Source organism: Xyrauchen texanus, chromosome 35 (genome assembly GCF_025860055.1).
Source record: "Xyrauchen texanus isolate HMW12.3.18 chromosome 35, RBS_HiC_50CHRs, whole genome shotgun sequence".
In the NCBI taxonomy this organism is placed as follows: Eukaryota; Metazoa; Chordata; class Actinopteri; order Cypriniformes; family Catostomidae; genus Xyrauchen; species Xyrauchen texanus.
The window spans coordinates 9811119-9839077 of NC_068310.1; the positions used below are offsets into that span (position 1 = coordinate 9811119).

Consider the following 27959-nt stretch of genomic DNA (forward strand, 5'->3'; position numbering starts at 1 on the left):
AAGTCCAGAAGGTAGCGTCCACATGAATAACCATGAATACTGCACATTGAAACCAAGCTCTCCCTTTTCACCCTCTCTGTCTGCAAGCTCCGCCTGTGTTTCCCCATGTATGTGTTTGTGTGTTCAGATTGGGTACCAGCGTGCAGTACAGCCACTCTCTTTCTCTGACTCCCTCCTCCCTTCACCCCCACCCCCTCCCCCTTACTCTGCCGCTCTGCGATTGAGGGAGAATGTGAGTAAAGAAAAAGGCAGGCATGTTTTTACAGATGGCTCTTGCTGTCCCGGTTCAGCTCGCTCACTGCTTCTGGTACAGCTCGAACACCACACACCAGAGAGCGAGAGAGAGAGCGAGAGAGAGAGAGAGAGAGAGAGAGTGAGAGTGAGAGTGAGAGAGAGAGAGCGCAAGGAAGAGGAAATTGAAACCACTTTAATTCAAACTTTTTTACCTCCTCCCTTTTAAAACTTTCCGTCGAGCCTTTCTCACTCTCATTTCTGTGTTGACAGACACTTGAAAGTTTGACCAACTTAACAGCCATGCGGTAATCACAGTGCAACAGGAGACAAACAGACATATCAAGACAGAAGAAGAGGAGACGTGCACCGTGACCGGGACACTGACCCCCTCAATTCCTCTTTCCTTTGCCAGACCGAGTTGCTGGTTGCTGCAGGACAGAAGGGGACAAATCGCCACCTGCTTCCCCTGCAGCTGTGCCAGAGGTAGGCTCCTGTGACACATTCTATTTTCTCTCTCTCTCTCTCTCTCTCTCTCTCTCTCAAACTCTAACTATCTCTCTCTCTCTCTCTCTCTCTCAAACTCTATCTATCTTTCGCTCAGCTGGTGTAACCCCACACTGGGAGTTCCAAAGAAGAACTGTAGTGCGGCAATCCCACGTTCCACAGTTGCAATTACAGGTTCTCTCCCCCTCCCTTTCTCTCGTTTTACCTTCCCATAAATTTCTCATTCTTACAGGAGCACTTGCGTGTGTTGACTTGGCACGCTTCACTGTGTATAAAGTACACATGTCAATTTCTATGTAAATGTGTGCTTGTGTGCGTGTATGTGGGTGCGTGGGTGTTATTATTAATTCACTGATGGACTGATTGACTGACTGCTGTGTTTCAGAAAGAAAGGGAGGGACGCAGTTACACCCTGTTCCCTCGTCAGACACACTCATGTCTCAAAGAGATTACATTTGGCGATGATAGTTCTGAGACATTCTGACGCAGGAATAGAGAACACAAAAACACAGCTCACTTTCCAAAGTGGAGCGTAACAATTTAAGTGTCATGCTTGTATGTTTTTCCATTTCACACATACAGGAGTTCCCTACAGGAGTTTAGGCAATAATTGGTCCTAACTATGTACAACAAAATAACTATTTAATTTATGTGGCATACTCTACCAGTCTCTAAAAGTTTGGACTTGCATACTCATCCTGTATTATAAATGTTCTTATTTTACACATTTAAGAATAATAGCACAATAATAAAACTATGAAATATTATGGTGTCAACAGACACGCGCATGCAAACTATATACGCAATTCAGGAAGCGCTTCACTGTCGGTTAATCACAGACTACATTTTCTTTTATTATTTGTAGCTTTTTGCTTTAAGAACAACACTTGATTTAAATAAGAAGAGATTGCTCTCAGTATTTGAGATTTTCAAAACTACATGATTAAGGGAAATCATGACCAAACACACACAGAAACATATCTGTAGGCTTATTTCTGAGAAGATTTGACAAAAATGTCTAATTCTTTTGTGCAAAAGTTTTTGCACTGATTAAAAAGGAAAATAAAAATGGCTCTTCATGTCAAAAAGGTTTCCGACCCTAGAATTTAACAAACTATTGAGTTCAAGACTGATTTGCAAGTCTTTTAGTAAAAACCATGTCATCCTTCATGCTTAATATTAGTTGTTGAGTGCAATCAGTAAGGACAATGCAATAGCTAAATGTGTTGCCTGTTTATTTTTTGGGCATTATTTTGTAGAACCCATTCTGTATTTCATCACATTCACTTTTTTCTTTTGCCATGGCGCAGTAGCTGCCCCAAGCCGCTCTGAATAGCAGTGCAGGAAACACTGCATATAAAATTTTGTATTGAGTTGCTTTAGAACGGGCTATATTTAGCTAACAAGACTTGCTGAGCCAGCAAAAACCACCAGTTATTTATTTTTAATTTTTTTAAAGAAAGTGGAAGAAACTAAGGAAGCAATGCCATCATCAAACCAAACCTTCATCTAAATTAGCTGACAACAGATTATTTATGTTTCTAATGAATGTACCAGCATGGCTCAACAAGTGCTTTTTGAGAAGTGTTTCTTGGTGGAGATGCAGCTGTCTGAGAGGTGGTGTCTGTATCTTTACCTTGGCACTGTGTTGTTGAGTGCCATGTTGACATTGGGAATCTGTAGTTAGCCTGCGATGGCCTAGCCGATGTTTACATGGTCTGCTTATATTTGGTTATATAATTCCCACGATTTTGACAGGTGGTAAGGAGGGGCCAGCAGATTTGTAGTTCTTGCTCGAGTTACCCCTCTCTCTCTCTCTCTCTTTTGTTATCTTTTCTTTTCTGCTCTATTTCTCCTATCTTCCTGTTTTGCCCCTATACTAAAGAGTATATCCATGGAGATACCAAAGACAAATAAGTTAACTAGTCATCCAGACAATCTAGGCAAACTGTCGATTTGAAATATACATACTTTTTCACATCCCTTACGCTTTCAGTTTTCGTCTTTATGATAACATAGTATAAAGAGAGATTCCAGCCATTTCAATTAGGTAGATGTTTGACTTTCATTAAGTATGTTTGGGCCAAGAGTGGTGGAATTCATTTTATGAACCTCAGGTTTTTTATTCTGCTAATTACTCAAGCTGATAACAAGAAGTCAAGGTAAGAAAATGAAGGGTGTGGAAGTATGTGTGTGTGAAGGGAATATGTTTTGTATATGCCATTCTTGGCAAAAGGTTTCAGAATGAAAGGACTCAATAACTTGTCCCATAAAAGTTTTTAGTCAAAGAGATGGGAATGTTGTATCAAGGTCATTCACACAGCTCATGTTTGAACTTTGACCTTTCCACTGTCTGAGACAGCATGTGACATGCTGTGTGCCTCTGTTTACCCGTAAAGAATGACAAGATTGTGAATATACATCCACAGGCACGCACACTTACTGCTTTATCCTCCTGTCCTCCCTTTTTTTTTTCCTCCAAACTCTGAATAGTTTATTTTTTCCATTCCCAAGTTAGGGTTTTCACAATAATTTTGTCTTTTTGTGAAATTCTATCTTTCTGTATCGCTCATTATTTTGTTGTTTTTGAGAGCACACATTCTAGTCATATGTTCACAGAATCACTTTCAACTAGCATTTGCTCTTGCCTGGACTGAATTCCTCAACTGCTGTTACCACTGCGTCTAATTGCTCACACAAGCACACTTACTGTAAAAAGGCCACTGATATATCACACACATTGGGTTACAGTGAGGCACTTACAATGGAATTTAAATGGGGCGTGTGTGTTAACATGATTTTAGTGTAAATTGTGTTCAATTTTACAACATTGTTTCCATGATGATGTAACGCTGTTGTAAAATAAAGAAGTATTAATGTAAGTGCTTTTTAAATATGTGCCCCATTCACTTCCATTGTAAGTGTCTCACTGTAACCTTAAATTTCGCTTTTTTTAACAAGTCAATATTATCATTCTTTGTGGTAATCAACATTATGCCACAAAAGCTGTGGATTGAACTTGTATTGAACCCGGAATAGTCCTTAAAGGGATAGTTCTTTCATCATTTTACTCACTCTCATGCCATACCAGATGTGTATGACTTTATTTCTTCAGAAGAACACAATTTAAGATTTTTAGAAGAATATCTCAATTGGTCCATACAATGTACTGTAAGTGAATGGTGATCAACACTTTAAATCTCCAAAAATCACAGACAATCATAGTAAAAGCAAACCATAAGATTTATACAGAATATGTAAAACAAAGAAGCATTAAGAAATAACTGACACTTTCATCTTTCACTTTTGCTTAGACATTTTCCCTCCAAAAATGTGTTCCCCTTCTGTCACTCACTCGACGTTGTGTCGATTGCAGTGACACAAGGGGCTTCTTTCGGGAGCCTCGGATACCTCTGAATATGAAAAAGGTCAATGCCAAATTGGAAAACAGAATTTGCATGTCCCGCCTCCGGACATACGTGTATAAAAGGCTGGGGTCATGCATCTGTTCAGATTCTTTCTTCGGAGCCTAGCAGTTGTGTGTGTTCAGCGAGCTGAAAATCTCACTTCTGTTCCACTCACTTCTAAAAGAGAGCTTTCCTGTTGGATCTACAGTCCATTGCCAGTGGCTTTCTCCCTCCTCTGCACGCCAGTGAAGTCCACACCCCTGGGCGCTTCGACAGTTTTCTAAAAGAACTCTCTAAACTCCTCTAAAAGAGTATCGTTTTCTCTAAAAGAGTTAACGCATTGGCATCGAACATCTTTTAAAGACACATCTTCATCAAGATGCCCTTCCACCTTTGCATTGATCCTAGATGCGGCAGATAGCTCTCCTCTTCTGACTGCCATAGGCGCTGCCTTGTGTGTCTGGGTCACGATCACGCCGAGGCATCGTTTGTGGATGGTTCATGTACTCATTGCGAGAACCATGAAATGGCATTGTTGCGGTCGCAGCTTTCCTTTCTCAAGGGAAACGCCACTCCAGCCGCCCCCACCATCGCCCCACGAACCACCCACCCCCCAACAGGCTCAATTGCTTCCGTCCAGGCTTGACGTGAGACCGGCTCGCCTCACGGCCAGTCTGATGTCTCCGTTGGTGCCATCGTGCTCACGTGCCCCGGCAACAAAACCTTACAGACGAAGTGGCACTCTGGACATAGAAACTTCATCTCCACGTCCACGTCTATACAGCGTTCACAACCCCGGCCGGCCAGTTCTGATGAGTCCAGAGAATGCCTCACTAGGGCCTCCTCCTCAGTCACATCATTCTTTAGTGCCCCTCACGCAGAACTTGGACACGTAGCTTATGCTTTCCAACCCTTCATGCTTGCTGGCCAGGACCTTCCGACTCAGCTACACGATTCAGTTCGCCAGGTGTCCGTCCGTTTCAGTGACATCTGCACCAACTCAGTGCACGGCGAAAAAGCCAGCGCCTTGCGAGCGGAAATCGCTACCCTTTTGTAAAAGGGTGCGATAGAGCCTGTCCCTCCAGCCGAGATGGAGAAGAGTTTTTACAGCCCTTACTTCATCGTACCCAAAAAGGAGGTGTGTTGAGGCCAATCTTGGACTTGCGAGTTCTCAACCGGGCTCTGCACAAACTCCCGTTCAAGATGTTCATGCAAAAACACATTCTAACATGCGTCTGGCATCAAGATTGGTTCGCAGCGGTAGACCTGAAGTACGCGTACTTTCACGTCTCGATTTTGCCCCACACTAACCCTTCCTGCAGCAGGTGTCCAGGTGCATCGTGGTCACCACAGATGCCTCCAAACAGGGTTGGGTTGCAGATGATCTGGGACCATTATGGCAAAGCACAGGTAGACCTGTTTGCTTCCCAAGAAAACTCCCATTGCCCGCTCTGGTACTCCCTCAGGTTGGAAGCAAGTCCCCTCGGGACAGATGCATTGGGACACAGCTGGACCCGGGGGGCTGCGCAAGTACGCATTTCCCTCCGTGAGCCTACTTGCACAGGTGCTGTGCAAGGTCAGGGAGGACGAGGAACAAATCACTCTAGTGGCCCTTTACTGGCCCACCCAGACTTGGTTCTCGGATCTTACACTCCTCACGACAATAGAGGAAAGACCTTCTATCTCAGAGATGGGGCACCATCTGGCATCCGCTCCCAGACCTCTGGAACCTCCACATCTGACCCCTGGATGGGATGTGGAAGATCTGAGTTGTCTACCGCCAGCTGTCGTAGACACCATCAACCAAGCCAGAGCTCCCTCCACCAGGCAGCTTTACGCCCTAATGCGGTGCCTGTTCGCAAATTGGTGTTCTTCCCAATCTGAAGACCCGCAGAGGTGCGCAGTCATGTCAGTGCTCTCATTCCTACAGGGAAAGCTTTAGGGGTGGCTGTACCCCTCCACCTTAAATGTATATGTTGCTGCTATAGCGGCCCACCTTGATGTGGTGGACAGTTAGTCCATAGGAAAGCATGACCTGATCATCAGGTTTCTAAGAGGTGCCCAGAGGTTGAACCCTCCCAGGCCATGCATGTTCCCCTTATGGGATCTCACCGTGGTCCTTACGGGCCTCCAGAGAACCCACATCAAGCCTCTACAATCAGTCGAGCTAAGTGCCCTCTCCCAGAAGATGGCCCTCCGGATTGCGCTCACTTCCATCAAGAGGTTTGGAGTCCTGCAAGCATTCTCTGTTAGCGACACTTGCCTGGAGTTCGGTCCGGCAGATGCTCATGTCATCTTAAGACCTCGACTGGGCTATGTGCCCAAGGTTCCTATGACCCCTTTCAGGGACCAGGTAGTGAACCTGCAAGTGCTGCCCGAGAGGAGGCAGACCCAGCCTTATCGTTGCTGTGTCCGGTACATGCTTCACGTACCTATTTGGACCACACACATAGCTTTAGACTCTCTGATCAGCTCTTTGTTTGCTTTGGCGGACAGTGGAAAGGGAACGCTGTCTACAAACAGAGGCTTGCCCACTGGGTAGTCAACGGCATCGCACTGGCCTATCAGACCCAGGCCGTGCCCGCCGCCTTGCGGGTTCGAGCACACTCAACAAGAAGTGTGGCTTCCTCATGGGCACTGGTCAACGGCACCTCTCTAGCAGACATTTGTAGAGCAGTGGGCTGGACAACACCCAATATCTTTGCGAGATTCTACAATCTCTGGGTTTAGTCAGTTTCATCACATGTTTTGTCAGGTCGACTGACCAGGTGTACCGCTTGCACTAGCACCTTTACCCTCCACTGAGGTGAACACGTGCGCTTTTATTCCCAAGTGAGTCCACTAAACTCACGCTCCCTAGATGTCTTTCTTCCCTAGCCCTCTGGTCTATGAATTCAAGTTCCCGACCAGACCCACTATGGGTACTAACTGCTCTGTACTGGAATAGGTGCTCCACAGGGTTTGGCCATCATGGATTAATCCCCCTCTGTGTATTTTCTGCAGTACGGTCCTCCTGCTGGCAGACCCGCATCTCCCTTGGGCAGTCCCCTCTGCCCCCCCGTCGCCGTGTTTGTTGCAACTCCTCCCTCGTGTGGTAGGATCTACCACCGTGCCACTTCTACATGTGGCCTGAAAACCCATGTGACATATTTGCCACATATTCACCTCCCCCCAGCCTGGGCAGGATGTGGTCTCCTTGGGGTATTTCCCCCCTGAAAGAATAGGACTGGAAAAGAACGCCTTCCCCGATGTGTGTTATTGCTAGATGGCCCCAGCCGCATCTAACACTCTGTGAGGAGAAACATAGAGAGGAAAAGGCAGTGGCTGGCACGGCCTGCTCCCATGCTTGCCACGTCACTTGTTCCTACCCCTCAAGGGAATCCTTGGTCAAATGCTGGGAACCTAATAAAAACAATATGATGTATTAGTGGGGCATTGGGAGGGTTACATGCAGTCTGATGTTCATGCTCCTTTGGCACGCTACAGCTTGCTGCACCAGCATCAGCAAATCAGGTAACACGGTTCAGTGTAGGTGGCACTATTGAATAGGGACACCTTGTGTCACTACAATCGACACAACGTAGAGTGAGTGACAGAAGGGGAATGTCTAGGTTACTAGTGTAACCCCTGGTCCCTGATGGAGGGAAGGAGATGTTGTGTCCCCCTTGCCACAACACTGAACCAAGCCGCTTTAATGGCCGAACCTTATTCTCGGCTCCTCAGTGAAGAACCTGACTGAACAAATGCACAATCTCCGCCTTTTATACCCATATGTCCGGGGGTGGGACATGCAAATTCTGTTCGCCAGTTTGGCATTGGCCTTTTTCATATTCAGAGGTATCCGAGGCTCCCAAAAGAAGCCCCTTGTGTCACTACAATCGACACAACATCTCGTTCCCTCCTTCATGGAACGGGGATTACACTAGTAACCTAGATGTTTTTGAACACTGAAATTTATGAATGTAAAATGTATGAAGGAGGATTGTGATATTATTATTTTTAAAAAAATATATATATATATATATTGCACAGCTAATAGAAGCTGGTCAAAAAGTAATCAGTAATCAAGAATTTTGGTATTATCACTGTGTTTGCATTGAAAGGTGTGCACATGAGTCAGTGTTTGAACTACTGCAAAAGGAAGTCAGTAACAACTTGTTTATACAGTCTAGATTTCCATAGTTCATGTGTAGACATGCTTATACGTTCATTTTCAAAAGATTTCTGTTAAGATTTATGCATAATGCTGCAGCAGTATGTAATGGCTGCTAAGTTTTCTAGCAAAAAAAATGCTTTTGCTTTCGAGCAAAACTGTGAACTGTAAAACACATACACACATACTCATGTACTCAGAGTACACCTCTGGCAGTGAACACTACCAGCAAAAACATGTTAAATATTTAAAGAGAGAAGACTCAATCATGCTGACGCAAATGGACAAATTAACTAGGAGGTCATCTGAGGAGAAGAATTAACGAGTGTGAAATCTAAAACAAGATAACGAGCAAGTTACATATCAAAAGATGGATAGATGTCAAAGCAGAGAAATATGTGTAAAGAAGCAAACTCAGTGTTTGTGTGTTTATAGGGTCTCTTGCTCTATTTTTCCATCCATCTAATCCCACATGCTCATCTTCTCTCTCTCTCTGTTATTCCCATGCAGTTGATTCTCCTATGCTTGAGTACTTTAAAGGAGATATTTTAAAATATGTTATGATTTTTTTTTCTTTAAATGGCAGTGCACACTTTAATGCTAAGAAATCACTCAATTGTGTCAAAAAGGTCTTCCACGTGACTAAGTGTTCTGACTGTGAATATCATAATAATTTTAGGTGAACTATTCCTTTAAACTTCTGAGACCTGAGCATGACTGCTGTGTGCATTTTTCATTTCCCATCTTGATTTATAACTAGTAGCCTCTTATAAACATGCAATAATAATAATTATAATAAATTAATACAAAAATAAATACAGTAAATACAGTATATTAGAGCAAATAGTTTTCCTAAAACTGTATGTCCTCATATGGTGACAGCGGGACTATGTTTTGAAATTTTAAATAACACCAAGCTATAGAAAGTCCGATTTTCTGTTTAAAGCAAATTGTTTATTATGTTTGAGGAATGTTGGTTATTCACGTTTTTAAGATGTTACAGATATTATCCCTGATTTTCTGTAAAGAAGCATTGGAACTACGTGTAGTGGGAAAAGCTCAAATAAAAACCTATCCAAATAAAAATTATTTGACGATTTGACTTTTAAGTTACAAAGTTTTGTTTTGTTTTTTACTTTGGCAACAAAACTCCAATGTTCTCTCTTTAAACTATCAAACAAACAATTGATAGCCAGTGCATTTTACTAATTAGAAATTAGCATAATTCATTCTGATTCCAAGTAATCAACAGCATCATCCAGTCATTGCCAACCATGTTAAAACAAAATTATACATAATAAAGTCTGAATCTGTGTATTGATTACCATTGTCCCATGTCTGCCAACCATGTTGAGGGGTGAAAGCATCATCTGCAGCCTGAAACTGAACTTTTGGTAGGATTTTATGAGTGAATGCATAGGAAAGTATAGGATTTCTAAAGGAAAAATGGCCCTTCAGTCCACGTCATTGGACATTGAACAGCATGCCGTTTGTGGTGATAAATTGCTTACATTTTTAAAATGGCACATCACATGAATCTAGGGTCTTGTCTTTTGACTGAAACAGGTCACAATGTCAAAAGTAATTATAGTTAGTGTTGGGAACTCATGTTAATTTTAGTGAGTCGGTTTGTTCGGACGGTTCATGTGAATGAACTAGTTCACATAAATTATTTATTGATTCACCTTAAAAGGTTTTTAAAGCTAAATATTAAGTGTATTGCTGCTTATTATCACTATATTAGATTAAATTATACACAATAAGGGGGTTTTCTAGTTTTATTAGTTTATCATGTTAAATTTATTGTTGTCACCCTATTTGCTTTACCCTTATGAAAATGAACTGGTTTTACTATTTCAAGCCAAATATTAAATATTAACCATAACTGTAGTAAAGATTTGTTTTGTTTTGTTTTGTTTTTTGGCAGAAATCATGGTTTTACTATAGCAATATTGTAATTACCAGATGTAGTTTAAGTTGGTGTTTCTCCCAAAGTCAAACTCTGCTGAGATCGGCAGCATAATGTTTTGTCACATGACTCAAAATTGTAACCCTTTACTGACAGCCCAAAGTGTCCTGAACTGAGATCAGTCAGTTTAAATAAAATAAAATAATGCATAGCATGTAGCAAAGACAAAATACACAGTATACACAGAAGGACGCGGGGTCACGTGAGGTTAAAGTTCCTTCACTGAAATGTACCTGTAATATCAACGCATGTGCTGTATGCATTTTACACAAAGAATGTATGTCTGTCACTGTCACTTCAGCACAGAGCACTTTTAAATGTCCTTACTGGCGTTTCAGTAATAGGCTGTTACAGGATCACAATTTTGTGCATGATTTGTGTATAAGTCCCTGAGCCAATGGTGGGACATTGGTAAAGTTCAAGTAAAACTTTTCTGTCAGAAGTATTCTGCACATAACCGGATTATTCTTGAAAACAAAATGAGACAAGAAAACATTTTCTCCGGAACCTTCTAGAAGAAAAAGCCAAAGAGACTCTGATTTCTGCAAGGTTTATGTCTTTTAATTGTATGGATTCTTCAACATCCTTCTTTTTCAGTTTGGAGAAGAAAAGTGCAGATAGGAAAACTTTTAGTTGTATGAAACTTCCAGAAGGGAGAGAAACGACTGAAGAACATGAGATATTTGCTTATGCTTTGCCGTTTTATGAAAATCTCTATAGAGCGGAACCATGTGATGGAGAAATAACAGACACACTTCTCCGAGATCTTCCTCATCTGACGGTAAAAGATCATTCTAAACACGATCAACCATTGCATTTGAACGAATTGACTGCAGCCATTATAGATCTGTCTTCAGGCAAGGCTCTGGGTTTGGATGGATTAACTACAGAATTCTATGAGCAATTTTGGCCAGTCATTGGAAAAGACTTGTTCTCAGTTTTTTTGAGTGTTTTGAGTTGTTTTGAGAGGCACTTTACCGGTGAGTCTACGGAGAGCAGTGATTACCCTGTTACCCAAGAAAGGTGATCTTGGGGATATATGAAACTGGCGGTCAGTGTCTCTGCTTGGAATTGACTATAAAATACTCTCCAAAGCATTAACCAACAGATTAAAACTTTACGTATCTAAATTAATTCACGTTGACCAGTCATATTGTATTCCTAAATGCACAATATTTGATAATATGTTTTTAATGTGTGATCTGATTTCTTTTGCCAGAGACAATAATCTTAATGTAGGATTTTTATCTCTGGACCAAGAAAAAGCTTTTGGTCGTGTTGATCATGGGTTTCTTTTTAAGTGTTTTGAAGTTTTTGGATTTGGTTCTTCATTTATTTCCTATGTTAAGTTATTGTATAATGATATATAGTATCTTAAAAATGTATGGTTCGCTCACAAGACCTTTCTCAATCAACAGGGGCATACGGCAAGGATGTAGGCATTATGTCAGGCATTTTATATGCTATTGCCATTGATCCATTGCTAAATGTTCTGAGATGCCAACTTGGTGGAATCTCAACAGTAGGGCCTTCTACTTCAGAGATGGTAACTGTTAATGTAACCCACACAAGGTTACTGGAGTGCAATTCTCTACTCCGCCACAAAAATTACAGGCCAAGTTACCATCCAGGGAAAACAGTTCAGCTGTCTCCTTGACACAGGTTCGCAAGTAATCACAGTCACCAAGTCTTTCTATGACGAATACCTACCTAAGCAACAGATCGAACCACTCTATAACCTTCTGGAAGTTTAAGGGGCCAATGGTCAACCTGTGCCCTACCTTGGATATGTTGAAGTCACAATCACTTCCCAGAACAGTTCCTTGGAGCTGAATATGAAGTCCCAACATTGGCCTTGGTTGTTCCAGACAGCGGTACTTCAGGGTACCAGATACTGATTGGTACAAACACACTTGATGTAGTGTATGGTATGTGCAGAGAGAAAAGCCCAGCAAGCTACAATCCTGTCCAGAACAGCTACAGGACGGTGCTGAAAGTACTTCAACTGCGACAGGAACAAAGCCATGACAGTAACATCGGACTGGTGAGGATGCAAGGCAGAGACAGAAAACTCATTCCAGCTGGAGGAACAGTTGTTCTGGAGGGAGTGGCATCAGTTAAAGGGTTCCATACTGAGAGGTCTGTCATCATGGAATACCATTCATCATCTTCTCTGCCTGGAGGGCTGCTAGTAAAGACTTTTTTCATTGATCTACCAAGCAGACAGCCAGGCAGACTACCAGTTGTGGTCTCAAATGAGTCAGAAAATGACATTATTATCCCAGCTAAGAGTATGATTGCTGAGCTCGGTGCAATCCAGACCATTCTGTCTCAAAAACAGAGTGTGACCAAGCCATCTGAACCAGAACGCTCCAAGGCAGCTGACCTAGCCTTTGACTTTGATGAGTCCCTGGTCCCTCCGGAATGGAAAGACAGAATTACTCGAAAATTGAACAGCATGCCTGAGGTCTTCGCCTAGAACTACACTGATTTTGGAAGGACAGACAAATTCAAGCATCGCATCAAACTGTCTGATGAAACACCATTCAAACTCCGAGCTCGGCCGATACACCCACACGACGTAGAAGCTGTTCGTTGACATCTTCAAGAGCTTCTCGATGCTGGGGTGATTCGTGAAAGTGAGTCTCCATTCTCCTCCCCAATCGTTGTAGTCAGGAAGAAGAATGGCCAGGTACGCCTCTGTATTGACTACAGGAAACTGAACATGCAGACGGTGAAAGACGCTTATGCACTTCCGAGGATGGATGGAACCTTCACAGCACTCTCTGGTTCCAAGTGGTTCAGCGAGGACGCTAAAGTCTGGCTACTATCAGATCGAAGTTGACAAGATTGACAAGCCAAAGACCGCCTTCGTATGCCCACTTGGTTTCTGGGAGTTTAATCGCATGCCTCAGGGAGTGACAAACGCCCCAAGTACCTTTCAGAGACTGATGGAAAAGTGCATGGGAGACATGAACTTAAAGGAAGTTGTCGTTTTCCTGGATGACTTGATAGTCTTCTCGAAAACTTTAGAAGATCATGAAGCCAGACTCACCAAGGTTCTCGACCGCCTGAAGGAGTATGGGCTCAAGCTGTCCCCAGAAAAATTTTGATTCTTTCAGTCCTCAGTCTGGTACTTGGGGCATATGTTCTCTGAGCAGGGAGTGGAGACCGATCCGGAAAATATTGCAGCGCTAAAGACCTGGCCAGTCTCTCAGCATCTAAAAGAGTTGAAAGCCTTCCTCGGATTCTGTGGGTATTATAGGAAGTTCATCAAAGGCTATTCAAGTATAATGAAACCCCTGAATGACTTAACATCTGGCTACCCACCTCTAGGGAAGCATCCAAAGTCCAAGGAAAGGAGTGGCCAATACTACCACCCCAAATAACCATTTCTGATCCGCTGGACTCCCGCCTCCCAACAGGCATTTGAGATGATCATCGGCAAGTTGACAAAGTCCCCAGTTCTGGCCTTCGCAAATCCTTCACTTCTTTACATCCTTCACACGGATGCAAGTTCCACCGGCCTCGGAGCGGCCTTATATCAGGAGCAGGAGGGACAGCTGTGTGTCATCGCCTACGCAAGCAGAGGGTTATCACGTAGTGAGTCCCACTATCCAGCTCACAAGCTCGCGTTTTTAGTGCTGAAATGGTCTGTAACAGAGAAGTTCAATGACTACCTCTATGGCAACCAGTTCACAGTAGTCACCGACAGCAATCCTCTTACCTACATACTCAGGAAAAACCTTACCTGAGAGGACAGCACCTTTAGTGAACATAATGACAACACGACCGCTTGAACTGGTCTGCATGGACTTCTTGTCCACTGAACCGGACAGAAGTAACACATAAGGACATTCTCGTGATCACAGATCACTTCACAAAATACGCAGTGGCTATCCCAACACCAAAACAAAAGGCTCAAACGGTTGAAAAGTGCTTATGGGACAACTTCATCGTCCATTATGGTATTCCAGAGAAACTGCACAGCGACCAAGGTCCTGATTTTGAGTCGCGGCTAATCAAAGAACTGTGTGAAGTCGCAGGCATAAAGAAAATACGAACAACTCCGTACCACCCAAGGGGCAACCCAGTGGACCGTTTTAACCGCACTCTGTTAGACATGCTTGGCACTCTGGAAAACCAGTATAAGTCATGCTGGAAGGACTTCGTGAAGCCTTTGGTCCATGTGTACAATTGTACCAGAATGAAGTGACTGGGTTCACACCGTATGAGCTAATGTTCGGACGCCAGCCCCGCCTGCCGGTCAACCTTGCATTCGGCTTACCTGTCAAAGAAGAGCAACAGAAGTCACACTTCCAATACGTAAAGCACCTCAAATCCCACCTCGAGGAGAGCTACAAAATAGCTACAAGGAGTGCTGCCAAAGTAGCTGAAAAGAACAAAACAAGGTTCGACAAGCGTGTGACTCCTTCTGCTCTGGACATTGGAGACAGAGTACTTGTCAGGAATGTACGTATTCGTGGAAAGCACAAGCTCGCTGATAAATGGGAGTCCACTGTCCATGTGGTAATGAGGAAAGCTGGAGACCTCCCCGTCTATAGAGTAAAACCAGAGACCGGAGAAGGCCCCTGGCTCACGCTGCATCGAGACCTCTTGCTTCCATGTGGGTTCCTCCATGTAATAACAGAAGAGTGTGCACAACCTAAACCACTCGAGCGTCGCACGCCAGAACACTCGTAGTGACCCAAGAGAAGTTGATCAGTCCTCACATAATGATATAATTCTTGATATAATAACTGGGAACCCCCTTAGTCACAGTGGTGAAGTCATTCTTCCAAGGGCTGACTACTGTCTGGAATGACATCATAAGTGAGAGTATTGTGTCAGTTCATTCCCCTGATCTGTCCCCTCCAGTGATAACTGTTTAAACATTGCCATGCACAGGGACGTGCATAGGTTTGGAGGGGAGAATGTAACCCACACAAGGTTACTGGAGTGCAATTCTCTACTCTGCCTGAGGGTGGCGCGAATTTTCTAGCAACACTCACTTTTCCTTTCTTCCGGTGGAGACGTTGCGAGAAAGCATCAAGGACTGGTTGAAAGCTGTGAGAGAGTGAATTGAGCCGCATGACTCTGTGAGCTCCTCAAGATACCTCCGATTGTTTTTTTTTAGAGAGAGAGAGAGATCATCTGAATCTGACCCTGGCGGTCAGTGGCGAGCCAAACGCAGAAGTCGACAGTGAACGGACCAAGAGCCTGGTGGGGCCAGCCGTGGCATTTTTGGAGCCATCATTATCCTGTTCCTTCATTTGAGATTCAGATAAGATCACACGTAAACCTACCCGGGTAGTGAGAAGAACATACATACTTCAAGAAACACACACACACACCAAGAACTTTCATGGACTCAAAAGGAAGCAACTTTAATTTGTTTAACTCTGTTTGGAAAAATTTCACAAAGAGACGTTTATTTTGGGTCCCTTTATTGTGTGCCTGTGCACTCAGGAAGCCAGCTTAGGTAGGCAGGGAATGTAAATAATTGTTTTATAATTTTGTATAATATATTTTTAAAACTTACCTGTTTTGTGTTGTCTGTTCTCTGCTGACCGTTTACTACTTCAGGCTTCAGAAACTACAGAGTTTCTGATATTGGCCCAGTTTTGGTTCATAGCTAATCAAATTAGTTATCAGTTGCACTTACCTAGAATCACAAGTTATTTTAAACTCAGTGCTTATGCAGACGATGTTATAGTGATTTTTAGATCAAATGAGGAGTGCAACCTGGAAATGGCCCTTGAGACCTATGAAAAAGCCTCCTCAGCTCGAATTAACTGGCAAAAAAGTACCTCTTTGTTATTAGTCAAGTGGGGGGAAAGAGCCTTTCCAAAGCTTCCCCAGCACTGCTCTTGGAGTTTAGAGGCGTTTAAAGTGCTGGTGATTTTTCTCAGAACAGAAAAATATATGCAGAAAAGTTGGGAAGGTCTCTGTGAAAAAGTAGCTGGTCTCTTGCAGAAGTGGAGACGGTGTTACGATCCCTTGTTGTCTGTCCCGTGTTTTCTGTTTCACTTATCACGTTCCATGTCACGATCCCTTGTTGTCTGTCCCGTGCTTTCTGTTTCACTCTTCACCGCTGTCTCTGTGTTATTGTCCGCACCTGTTTGTTATTTTGGTTCAAACACCATGTCTGTCTATTTAAACCCGCTTGTTTTCCCTTTCCTTTGTCGTTCGTTGACGTTACATGTTCTTCGCTAACCACTCTCCCTGCTTTCCACAGTTAATGTTTCCTTGCTGTTCTCGTTCGTCCGAGGATTACCCTGCTGTTCTTGTTCCCCGCTGTTAACCCGTTCGAGGATCTCCTTACCCTTCGTGGATGTTCGCTACCTGCACCCCGTCTGTGTATTATCCAGTATTTTAGTTTCCTTTTCCCATCATGGACCTTTTATTTGCTCCTGTGTTTTGTGTCCTTCCCTTTTGCTTGTAAAATAAACAGCGTTTGGATCCAAACCTCCCGTCTGCCTTCTCCTGACTCCCCACATCATAACAGACGGATTCTTCCTCAATTGTCTTATAGAGGGAGGGTTCTTTGTTGCAAATAATTTAGCAGCATCCATGCTATGGAATCGTTTAACTGTCATTGACCCCCCAAAGAACTACTACAAAACCTACAGAAAGTTTTTGTTTGATTTTTTCTGGGATGGTTTCCACTGGCTTGCTTCTGGTATTTTATATCTGCCAGTAAATGAAGAAAGACAAGGACTGATAGAGCTATCTGCTAAGGTCAAAGCTATGAGACTAAAATCTGCCCAGAGACTACTTTTCTCTACAGACTTTATTCTTTGGGTGTCATTTGGGTTAGCTATATTAAAATCTATTTGTGGTGTTGAGCTTGATAAGCAATTGTTCTCTTACGAGAGGTTCTCTCGTATTGCGTAAGCTAGCTTACGCTACGGGAAAGATTAATCTTTTCTGAGATATTGAAGCCAAAAAATTATCCTTAATTTTGTATCCATTGTCAACGCAGTGCAGCAACTGCATACCTTGAGCGGGCTAGCTAGCGAGCTCATAGGTTGCTCTGCGGCAACTGCTGCAGCCTATAGATCGAACTTGAGTGAACTTGCGTCCAATGACAGGCGCCACGCCGTCACTGCATCAAAGCCCGCCAAAATGGGCGTGGCTAGAGTGCATATAAGCGTAAGTTCGTGAGGCTGGAACCCTGATTTTCATCTATTCAGCAAAGCTCTTCGCATCTCTGAACTGCAGAAGCCACGCTGCCGCTCGAGGGGCATCTAGCAAGCTTGGACAGCTCGAAGAAGCCGGCCGTCTTCGCCACCTTCAGCCGTCCTGCGAGCTACGCCATCCGGCGACGTATCCATTTTAGAGCAAGCAAGTTCCTCAGCTGAACTTCACAAAAAGAGCAACGAGCGTCTTTTTAAGATGCCTCGCACCACCTGCGCCTCATGCAGCGCCTCTCAGCGCGGAGACCGCCACCTCATCTGGCGCTCTCTGCCTGGGACTGGAACATGCAGAGCTCGCCCTCGCTGACGGCGGATGCGACCTTTGCGAGGAGCTTCCGATGTCGACCCTGCGGGCTCGACTCGAAGCACTCAAAACCGAAGCCGCCGCGCCACCTTTCGTTTCACCATGCAGAAAGAAGTGCCACTCCCAAAGGCTGCCGGAACCGGTGTTAGAAGCGACTACTTCGCCGGAGCCTCTCCCTCGAGCCTCGCTTTCACCCTCCCCACCCTCCCGGGACGCGCAGTTGCCGCCGAGCGGCCGCACTGTTGCCATCTTGGATGACGAGGCGGAGGATAAGGGCTGCTGTTACATCATGGCTTCGGACAGCGAGGAGTGGTCAGGCTCCCAAGCCTCCTCCTCGGCCCAGGAATCCAGCAGGACCCACGCCGGAGTCGAGGAAGAACTAACGCACTTCCTCACACAGGCTGTTGACCGCCTCGGGCTCGAGTGGTCACCGCCCTCTGAGCAGGCTCCCAACAGACTCGACGGCTGCTTTCTTCAGAGCCGGCCGCGCCCTTCCTGCCGGAACTCCACGCCAAGCTCTCTAAATCGTGGAACGCGCCTCTCTCGGCCAGGAACCAATCCCACGTCTCCACCTCTCTTGCTCTGGTGGACGGCGCCACCGAGAGGGGCTACTCTTCCATCCCCCCGGTCGAGGATTCGGTAGCAGCACACCTTTGCCCGCCCTCCGCGAGATGGCGGTCTAAGCCAGTGCTCCCGTCTAAGGCCTGCAGAACTACTTCCGCCTCTGTTGGCCGCGCCTATGCCGCCGCCGGCCAAGCCGCATCTGCTCTGCATTCCATGGCCGCTTTACAGATCATCCAAGCGGACCTTCTCCGAGAATGGGATGAGAAAGGTAGGCACCCAGAGGCTGTTTCAGATCTAAGGAGCGCGACGGATATCGCCCTTCAGCGCCACCAAAGCTGCAGCTCAAGCCCTAGGGAAGTGCATGGCCACGCTGACTATGACCGAGACACCTATGGCTAACACTAGCCGATATGGGAGAAGCTGAGCGCTCCACGTTCCTCAACGCCGCTCTCTCTGTCCGGTCTCTTCGGTTCCGCGGTGAGTGGCATTGTTGACCGCTTTTGAAGTCCAGAAAGCCACCCAAGCCATGAATCTCTTCCTGCCTCGTCAGCTTAGCTCCTCTGCAGGCCGCCCACGTGACCAGCCTCCTGCACGAGCCTCTTCACAGCGCCCAGCTCAGCAAAGCCAGACTTCTCAGCGTCGACAGGGCGGCCGCCCTAGAATGCGCTCAGACAGCCGCCGCAGACCGCCTCGGCCTAAGATTGCGTTGAAACCTGAGCAACCGAAGTCCTCCTAGCTTTGTTAAGGAAATGATGGCTCAGTCCCACCGCGGCCAGACCACCGTCAAAGCTTCGCCCCCTGTCAGTCGCCTTCTCTCAGGCTACTGCAGTGGTGGATTCAGCAGCCAACAAGTGATACTGCCCACTTGCCTGCACTCAAATGCCGTTTTCACGGCGACCCAAAGAAATCTTATGTGTAGAAAATGTGCCCACAATCCAGTGTTCACCCCTACACACAAGCATTACACTTCCCGTGTCCCTATCAGAGCCCACTCACATAAAGCAGGCACAGCCAGCTCGAGTGTTAGTCAATAAACGCGCCCACAAATCCGTGCGCGCGCCCCTTCTCTGCCCGCTCTGTCACACGGCCAGCAAACACCTCTCTGTATGTAAGTCCCATGCCCGTGACTATGCTCGCGCATCACTTCACAGATGTGACTCTTTCCCCATTCACTTCAATCGGGAAGTCACTCACAGAACAGCCTGTCGGGGTTTTACAGCCGTTATTTTCTTGTCCCCAAGAAAGATGGCGGCCTCAGACCAATATTAGATCTCAGGGTTTTGAACAAGGTGCTCGCAAAGAGACCGTTCAAAATGCTTACAATCAGGAAACTCCTCGCGCATGTGCGCCAGGGGGACTGGTTTATTTCTCTCGATCTGAAAGATGCCTACTTTCAGATTCAGATAAATCCCCGTCACAGGCCATTCTTGAGATTCGCCTCGACGGCCAGGTTTATCAATACACCGTCCTTCCGTTCGGCCTGTCTTTAGCACCCGTACTTTCACGAAGTGCATGGATGCGGCGCTCGCACCCCTGCGGAGTCAGGGCTTGCGAATTCTGAACTATTTGGACGATTGGCTGATTTTGGCACAGTCACATACGGAGCTTCTGTCTCACAGGACAGTTCTCCTCAGTCATCTGAACAGTTTGGGTCTTGCAGTCAATTGGACCAAGAGCTCACTACAGCCCAGTCAGGCAATTTCCTTCCTTGGAATAGAACTAGACTCCATGGCGATGACGGCTCTCTTATCTACACTGCGAGCGCGGCGTGTTCAGCGACTAGCCGCGTCCTTTCAGATGAACAGCCTCACGCCTCTGAAAAAATTTCAGAGAATGCTAGGTTACATGGCCTCAGCCGCAGCAGTACTTCAGCTGGGCTTACTGTGCATGCGCCCGCTTCAGCATTGGCTAAACACCCGCGTGTCTCGCCGGGCTTGGGCCACGGGCCGCCAGCCGATCAGAGTGACTCAGACCTGTATCTCAGCTCTGCAGCCCTGGGCAGTGGCCGAATGGTATCAGCGGGGAGTGACGATGGGAGCTGTATCTCACCGAAAAGTCATCTCGACAGACGCGTCCAACACGGGTTGGGGCGCGGTCTGCGAGGGCTCTCCGGTTTTTGGCCTATGGGCAGTTCAGGAAAAGCTCCTTCACATAAATTGTCTGGAAATGATAGAGGTCGAGTACGCACTCGTGTGCTTCCTCCCGGTCATTCAGGGTCACCACGTCCTGGTCCGTTCAGACAACAGATCTGTGGTATCCTATCTAAACCGTCAGGGCGGTGTCAGATCCAGGAACCTCTTCCATCTGACAAAACGCATACTGAGTTGGTCCCAGTGCCACCTGCGCCGCTGAGGGCGACGCGACGTGCCAGGCCACCTGAACGACGGCCCAGACAGACTGTCCAGAGACAATATTTCCCCAGGGAATGGTCCCTGCACGCTCAAACAGTCCAGAAGTTATGGAGCATATTCGGCAGAGCAGAGATAGACCTCTTTAGCGCCAGAAGAGAACTCTCACTGCCCAGTATTTTTCTCGAAAGCGAGGACGCGCTGGCCCAGGACTAGCCCAACCGCCCGCTTTACGCCTTCCCTCCCGCCTCGCTATTGCCACAGGTAATACAGAGGATCAGGGAAACGCGCCACTCGGTGCTCCTCATAGCCCCGCTGGGAGAATCAGACATGGTTCCCGGAGCTTACGCAGCTGTCACTGACAGCCCCGTGGCCCATTCCAGTGAGAGCAGATCTCCTCTCTCAAGCTCGCGGCACGATCTGGCATCCCCACCCAGAGCGCTGGGCGCTGCACGCGTGGGTGATCAACGACTACCCGTCGCTTTGCCAGAAGGAGTAATAAACACTATCATACACACTAGAGCCCCTTCCACGAGAAGACTCTATGCGTCCAAATGGTCTGTGTTTTCAAAATGGTGCACCGACAGAGACCTGGACCCAAGGACATGTGGGGTGTCGTCGCTGCTCGTGTTTTTAAAAGAGTTGCTGGATAAGGGCAGATCCCCATCCACGCTCAAAGTGTACGTGGCGGCGTTCGCTGAACCCCTGCACGGCCAGTCACTGGGAAAAAACGAGCTGGTCATCCGCTTCCTCAGGGGAGCTAGAAGGATGAACCCCCCGCGCCCCCCTTCGGTTCCTATCTGGGATCTTTCCGTAGTTCTCGAAGCTATGAAAGCCTCCCATTTCGAACCACTTCAATCCATGGATTTGAAATACCTTTCACTCAAAACCGTTTTTCTGACTGCCCTGTCATCAGTTAAACGTGTGGGAGACCTTCACGTGCTGTCTGTCAGCGCTGCGTGTCTTGAGTTTGGACCAAGTGACTCCAAGGTCATTTTAAAGCCTAGACACGGCTATGTCCCCAAGGTGATTGGTACTCCTTTCAGAGCACAAATTATTTCCCTATCGGCGCTGCCAGCATCCGATACCGAATGCGACGCCAATCTCCTTTGCCCAGTCAGAGCACTGAGATTGTATACTGCGCGCTCCGCCTCTTTCAGACGCTCTGAGCAGCTTTTTATTTCGTTCGGGAGGGTGCACCAAAGGTTTCGCCGCCTCGAAACAGACACTGTCTAGATGGATAGTGGACGCTATTGCTGCCGCGTACGCGTCAAAAGACCTGCCATGCCCGTTAGGCATTAGGGCTCACTCCACTAGAGGCATTGCCTCCTCGTGGGCATGGTCCAGCGGGATTTCTATTCACGACATATGTGTGGCAGCGGGCTGGGCTTCCCCCTCCACCTTTGTCAGATTTTACAATCTGGAAGTGCCCGCCCTGCAGGCGAAACTACTAGCGGTTTAATACGCTACAGCTACCCTGGTGAGCTGCACTGATGGGACACATTCCACACAGACCGGCACCGCTGCTCTGTCTTTTCCTTCCCACTATGTGCTTATGTATTACACACACACTGGCCCGCACTCTTGCCGGCCAAATGTTATTTCTCCACTCACAAGGGCTCCCCCGGGTCCCCCCCACCCCCGGGGCTCATGCAGTGGATGCTTGGCACGCACGGCGCTGACAATGGGTTCCCGTGAAGCGTAGTTAGCTTACGCAATACGAGAGAACCTCTCGTGAAGAGAACAAATCGGTTACCTTACGTAACCTCGGTTCTCTCTAGAAGAGGGAACGAGTATTGCGTAGCCGGCCGTGCTTCGCGCCACGGCGATTTTCGCTTCATTCAATGAAAACCAGGGTTCCAGCCTACGAACTTACGCTTATATGCACTCTAGCCAAGCCCATTTTGGCGGGCTTTGATGCAGTGACGGCGCGGGCACCTGTCATTGGACGCAAATTCACTCAAGTTCGTCTATAGGCTGCAGCAGTTGCCGCAGAGCAACCTATGAGCTCGCTATCTAGCCCGCTCAAGGTATGCAGTTGCTGCACTGCGTTGACAATGGATACAAAATTAAGGATAATTTTTTGGCTTCAATATCTCAGAAAAGATGAATCTTTCCCGTAGCGTAAGCTAGCTTACGCAATACTCGTTCCCTCTTCTAGAGAGAACCGAGGTTACGTAAGGTAACCGATTCATTTTTGATGTCACCTTTTAATGAAAATGTTACATCTGAAGTAAAAAAAAATTGCATCTGTTTTAAAATCTTGGAATGTTTTTAAGTTGTATAGGTCTGAAAATGATCATTATGGCTTGGATGAACCATTGTTTTTTAATCCATATGAAGAAAGGATTCACTAAAGTGGGACATTTGATTGACAAAAAGTGGAGATCAGCAGAAGATATTGCTAGACAGGTTGATTTGAAATCTATGAGGGTAGTGGAGCAGTTGATTTCATGCTTGAAAGCTGCTTTTCCTCCTCCTCTTTTTCAGTTGTGCTTTAGAGGATGGGCCCATACAATTAGCTTCTCCTAAATTAAGCACATCACCTGAGGTTTGCCATGAAACCAATCAGGTTGGAAAGCTGTTAAAATTTGAGAAATTAGTAGGGCTGAATTTTCAAACAGCGGGGAAAAAAGATATATCAGATCTGTGTAAAAAATATTTATTTTAATGGTCTTCATGATAGATGTGATACAAAATGGAGAGAAAAACTATAGATAACTATAACAGATGATATTGTGCCCTCCTGGAGAATTCTTTATAAAAGTCCCCTTCCAAAATGTTCAGGAGATTTGCAATGGAGAATATTACACTGTGTGTTAGCAACTAAGGTTTTTATTTCCAGATTTAACTTGAATGTTCTTCCTTCTTGTCATTTTTGTAATATGCATGAAACAGTCTTTCATGTTTTTATTTTTACTGAATGTCTAAGGTTAGTGTTGCTTTTTTACATTTTTGAAAAGGATTCTCAAATGGTTGGGTTTTGATTTTAGCATTTTTTATTTATGGGTGTAGGTATTCTAAAGTGAAGAAGGAACGATGTAATGTTGCCAATTTTATAATTGGTCCAAAAAAATTAGCAATTTGGAAAACTTGCAGACTTGCACTTGAAGGACGAATTATTAATGTTATAAATCTTTTTAAAGCATTAGTGGAATCAAGAATAAGGGTAGAATATGTTTTTATAGAACTACAGGAAACATGGTTGAGTTTGTGCATAAATGGTGTGTAAATACTGGCTTGCTTGTACTTTTTGAAGATGAGTCTTTATCATTTAATTGGTAATTATTTTTAAATATATGTTGTTGTTGTTGTTGTTGTTTCTTTGTTCTTTATATAGTGTTAAGTGTGTGATGATTGATTAAATAAATGTTAAACCTCAGAAAACCTCTCTCTCTCTCTCTCTCTCTCTCTCTCTCTCTCTCTCTATAAGCTACAGTAATATCTGCAGCATATTTGTGTGAATCACTCTGAATGACTGTCATAACTGCTGTTTGGTAATGTTGTTATAGTATGTTGTTCACCTCTGCTTAGCATTAATAGGATGTTCATTGTTTATTTTTGCTTCAAAGGTCACATGTGTGATGGTAAATGCAGAAATAATAGCTGTAAGGCACAATTGTTATTTAGCAGCTTATGAATTAGAACAACAGCCATTGGGAAGACAAATTTATATCTGGCATTATGAAATACCATTACAAATATTACAAACACAAATTCATTAACTTGAAAGAAGTATAGATAAAGCTTGTAATGCAGGCAGATCTAGGACAGTTTAACAAGAAAAGATGGGCTTACGTAAAACACATGTAGGCATGACAAATCTTATAGCATAGCACAGTGTAAAATGTGGAACCTAAAATCTTCAATGCAAGCAATGCCAAGTAAAATTTTATATCTGTAAGCTACAAAGTCTGAACACTATCTGAACACGCTTCTTTTACACAGAGGGCCGGCACATCTCGCTGCCAGCTCTTTGGGTCACCCAGGCAGAACAAATCAAGCTTTATCCTTGAATTCAACTTTCAAAAAGGGAGACGATTCCCTGGCTTTTAGGAAATAAGAGTTTTATTGGGCTTTGTTGGGTATACACAAAGTGGGTAGGGGGGACAGACACCTCTTTTCTCCTTCCTCCTCTATAGTCTTTTTTAGGAATTGAAGTGCACAGCAGGTAGCTGGAACTCTGTATTCAAGAGCTCTTGTAACCCCTGTAACACTCTGTTTGCTCAACAGCAGGAGTTTGTGGGGGTGTGTATGTGTGTGTAATAGCCAAGTTTCCTGGAAGTTCTTGTGTAGGATTGTTGTTTTGGTTTTCTCCGGGCTGTCTGATGGCTGCACTTTCAACCTGATCTTAGTCATATCTTTATGGTGTCGTATGGTGCTGTCCCCAGTTTGTTAAGAGGAAATGAATGCATATATCGAGAGCTGCTTTACGAAATGAAGAGGTTATTTTACTGAGTAAGACCTGTATAGCACATCAAACACTTGGAGGATAATATTGCAAACTTTGAGTGTATTTTTGAAAGGAGACACCCCTAAAGAATAAAAGATCTTAAATTATTATTTTGTAGCACTATAACAGTGTTGTTGAGTATTTATCTGAAAGTAGCAACCCTACTAACTTGACCACATTTTACAGCAGTGTGCCAATGATTCTGCTTTTTTCACAATAATGTAGCTACATTTTCCAGTGAGTAGCCATGTAGTGTCACAAAACACTACATTTGTCATATTGTATTTTGAACACAGCTGATATGGAAATCAAACACACTCACATAAACCATCCTCTCTCTCTCTCTCTCTCTCTCTCTCTCTCTCTCTCTCTCTCTCTCAATATATGCATCTCTCTCAATAGTACTGGGGATTCCAAATCTTGTAAGTGATATGGTTGATTTTGGACAGTTCATAAAACTTATAGGTAGTGTTGGGAACTCCAGTTAATTTTAGTGTGTCAGTTGTTCGGACGGTTAATGTGAATGAACTAGTTCACATAAATTATTTATTGATTCACTTAAGCCCTGCACAGCTTTAAAGGGCTTTTAAAGCAAAATATTAAGAGTATTGCTGCTTATTATCACTATATTTCGATTAAGTTATACACAATATGGGGTCTTCTAGTTTTATTAGTTTAAATCAAGTATACAAGTAAACCATGGTTTTGCTATAGCAAGCCTAATATTAACCATGACTGTAGTAAAGTTTTTATGTATTTATTTTTTGGGCAGAAATCATGGTTTTACTATAGTAATATTGAAATTAGACTATAGTAACCATAGCTAATTTTGTGACTTTGGGTTTACTAATAAAACCATGGTTACTCTGGTAACCATTCACTCTGCAAGCCCCTGCACAGCCTTAAAGGGATCGTTCACCCAAAAATTTTAATTCTCTCATCATTTACTCACTCTCATGCCATGATTTGTATGACTTTTGTTCTTCTGCAAACACAAATTATGTTTTTTAGAAGTATATTTCAGCTCTGTAGGTCCATACAATGCAAGTGAATGGGTGCCATAATTTTTACGCTCCAAAATCCACATAAATGCATCATAAAAGTAATCCATATGACTCCAGTGGTTAAATCTGTATCTTCTGAAGCGATATGATAGGTGTGGGTGAGAAAAATATACATTTTTAAGTCATTTTATACTTTTGAACAATTCTTCTGCCTGTCCAGTAGATGGGTGATATGCATTAAGAATTTGAATCACCAAAAACAAAAAAGAAGACTGAGAAAGGGAAGGAAAAGGGACATAAATATTGATCTATTTCTCACTCACACCTATCATATCACTTCTGAAGACATTGATTTAACTGCCGTAGACTTATGGATTACATTTCTGCTGATTTATGTGATTTTTGGAGCTTCAAAAATTTGGCACCCATTAATTTGCATTGTATATATCTACAGAGCTGAAATATTCTTCTATTCTTCTGAAATATTCTTCATTTGAGTTCAGCAGATGAAAGAAAGTCATACAAATCTGGGATGGTATTTTAGTTTAACTACTTTAAGTTATGAGTAGCTTGTAGCTAGAAGAGACAGTATCAAAGTAATTTCCCCAAAACTGCACTTTATGTTAAGGAAAGAACCCTCTACTTATAAAGAACCATTTTAAACCAATCTGGCTCCAATCCGTACATTTTACTGAAGAAAAAGCAGTTCTCATCTTGAGAAATTTGCTCCATGCCAGTGTTCTCAACTTGTAAATTTTTTAAAACAAAAGCTCAGTTTGTCTAGACTGATGCAAGTCTAGATTGCTGGAAACTGGTTCTTTGGAAATTTTTGATGTTCAAACTTCTTGACATTAAATGATACATCTTTCAGATGGGCATATGGGTTTCTGGGGTTTTAAAGCACAAGTACATAGATGGTTTACGAAAGAAAACTGTACATAAGAAAAAAGTTATTTGTGGAACTTTTTTGTATAGCATCAAGATGTTTTGGTCCCAATTGTATCAAAGTGAATTGAATCTAGTCACAATCTTTGCCTATGTTTTAGCACTCACTCTGAATGACAGCTTCCTTCAATTTGCAGGTCAGCGTAAATGTTTCAGAATGGAACATCAGTCAGGATTTGGCTTTATGCCAATACACACAGACACACGTAGAGGGGCTCATGCAAGGTCTGTTCCTTGTTTGTTGAAATATTCCATGCTTACCACAGGTACACAGGCATACTAAGTTCCCCAATGCTTCTCTCACTTTCAGCTTCTTATAAACACACACATGCACAGATTCTACACTCCACCCATGTGGAAAGCTGAGAGTAGGAATTGGGGTTATTGGATGATTCCTCTCTCCATTTGTGTCTCACATTTTTTCACAGGATTGTCCTCCGTTGTGTCAGTAGCTACATCGACATGCATGCATACTTGCATAGAGTATGTGCTTGTCTTTTTATATGTATTTCAGTACATACCCACTCACTCAGTTTGGCTGTGTGTGAGAGAGAGAGAGACCTAGCTGCAAGGTATGCAAACTCTTGCTGTCAGAAAAGTGCAACCAATGGACACACAAAGTACCTGAATGTATATGACAGTTTATTCCCACATTCCATGAAATATAGAACACATATGTAAGGGATAATATACAATCAGTCGGTTATTATTTACACTCTTTGCTTATCTTTCTACCTCTTTATTGGCCTTCTATCTAGGCCTTTTCTCTCAACATGCCTACAATTAAGCTGCACCAATTAAACTATATCACAAGACTCTGTCCTAATGCAGGTTTATGAAGATTTTATGTAATTTCAGTAATTATAATTATTTCC

General features: G+C 44.2%; 1 protein-coding gene across 7 annotated transcripts in view; it reads left to right on the forward strand.

The window, feature by feature from the left end:
* Window positions 1-241: 241 nt before the first annotated feature.
* The window catches only part of LOC127629152 (extracellular sulfatase Sulf-2-like), a 242361-nt gene continuing 214643 nt past the window's right edge, over window positions 242-27959 (forward strand). For 6 of the 7 annotated variants that reach the window (XM_052106242.1, XM_052106241.1, XM_052106244.1 and 3 more), the window contains exon 1: window positions 248-717. The gene's annotated coding sequence lies outside the window, so the exon portion shown is untranslated. Of the gene's footprint in view, window positions 718-27959 lie in introns of all 7 variants that reach the window. The other variant, XM_052106243.1, reaches the window with a different exon arrangement.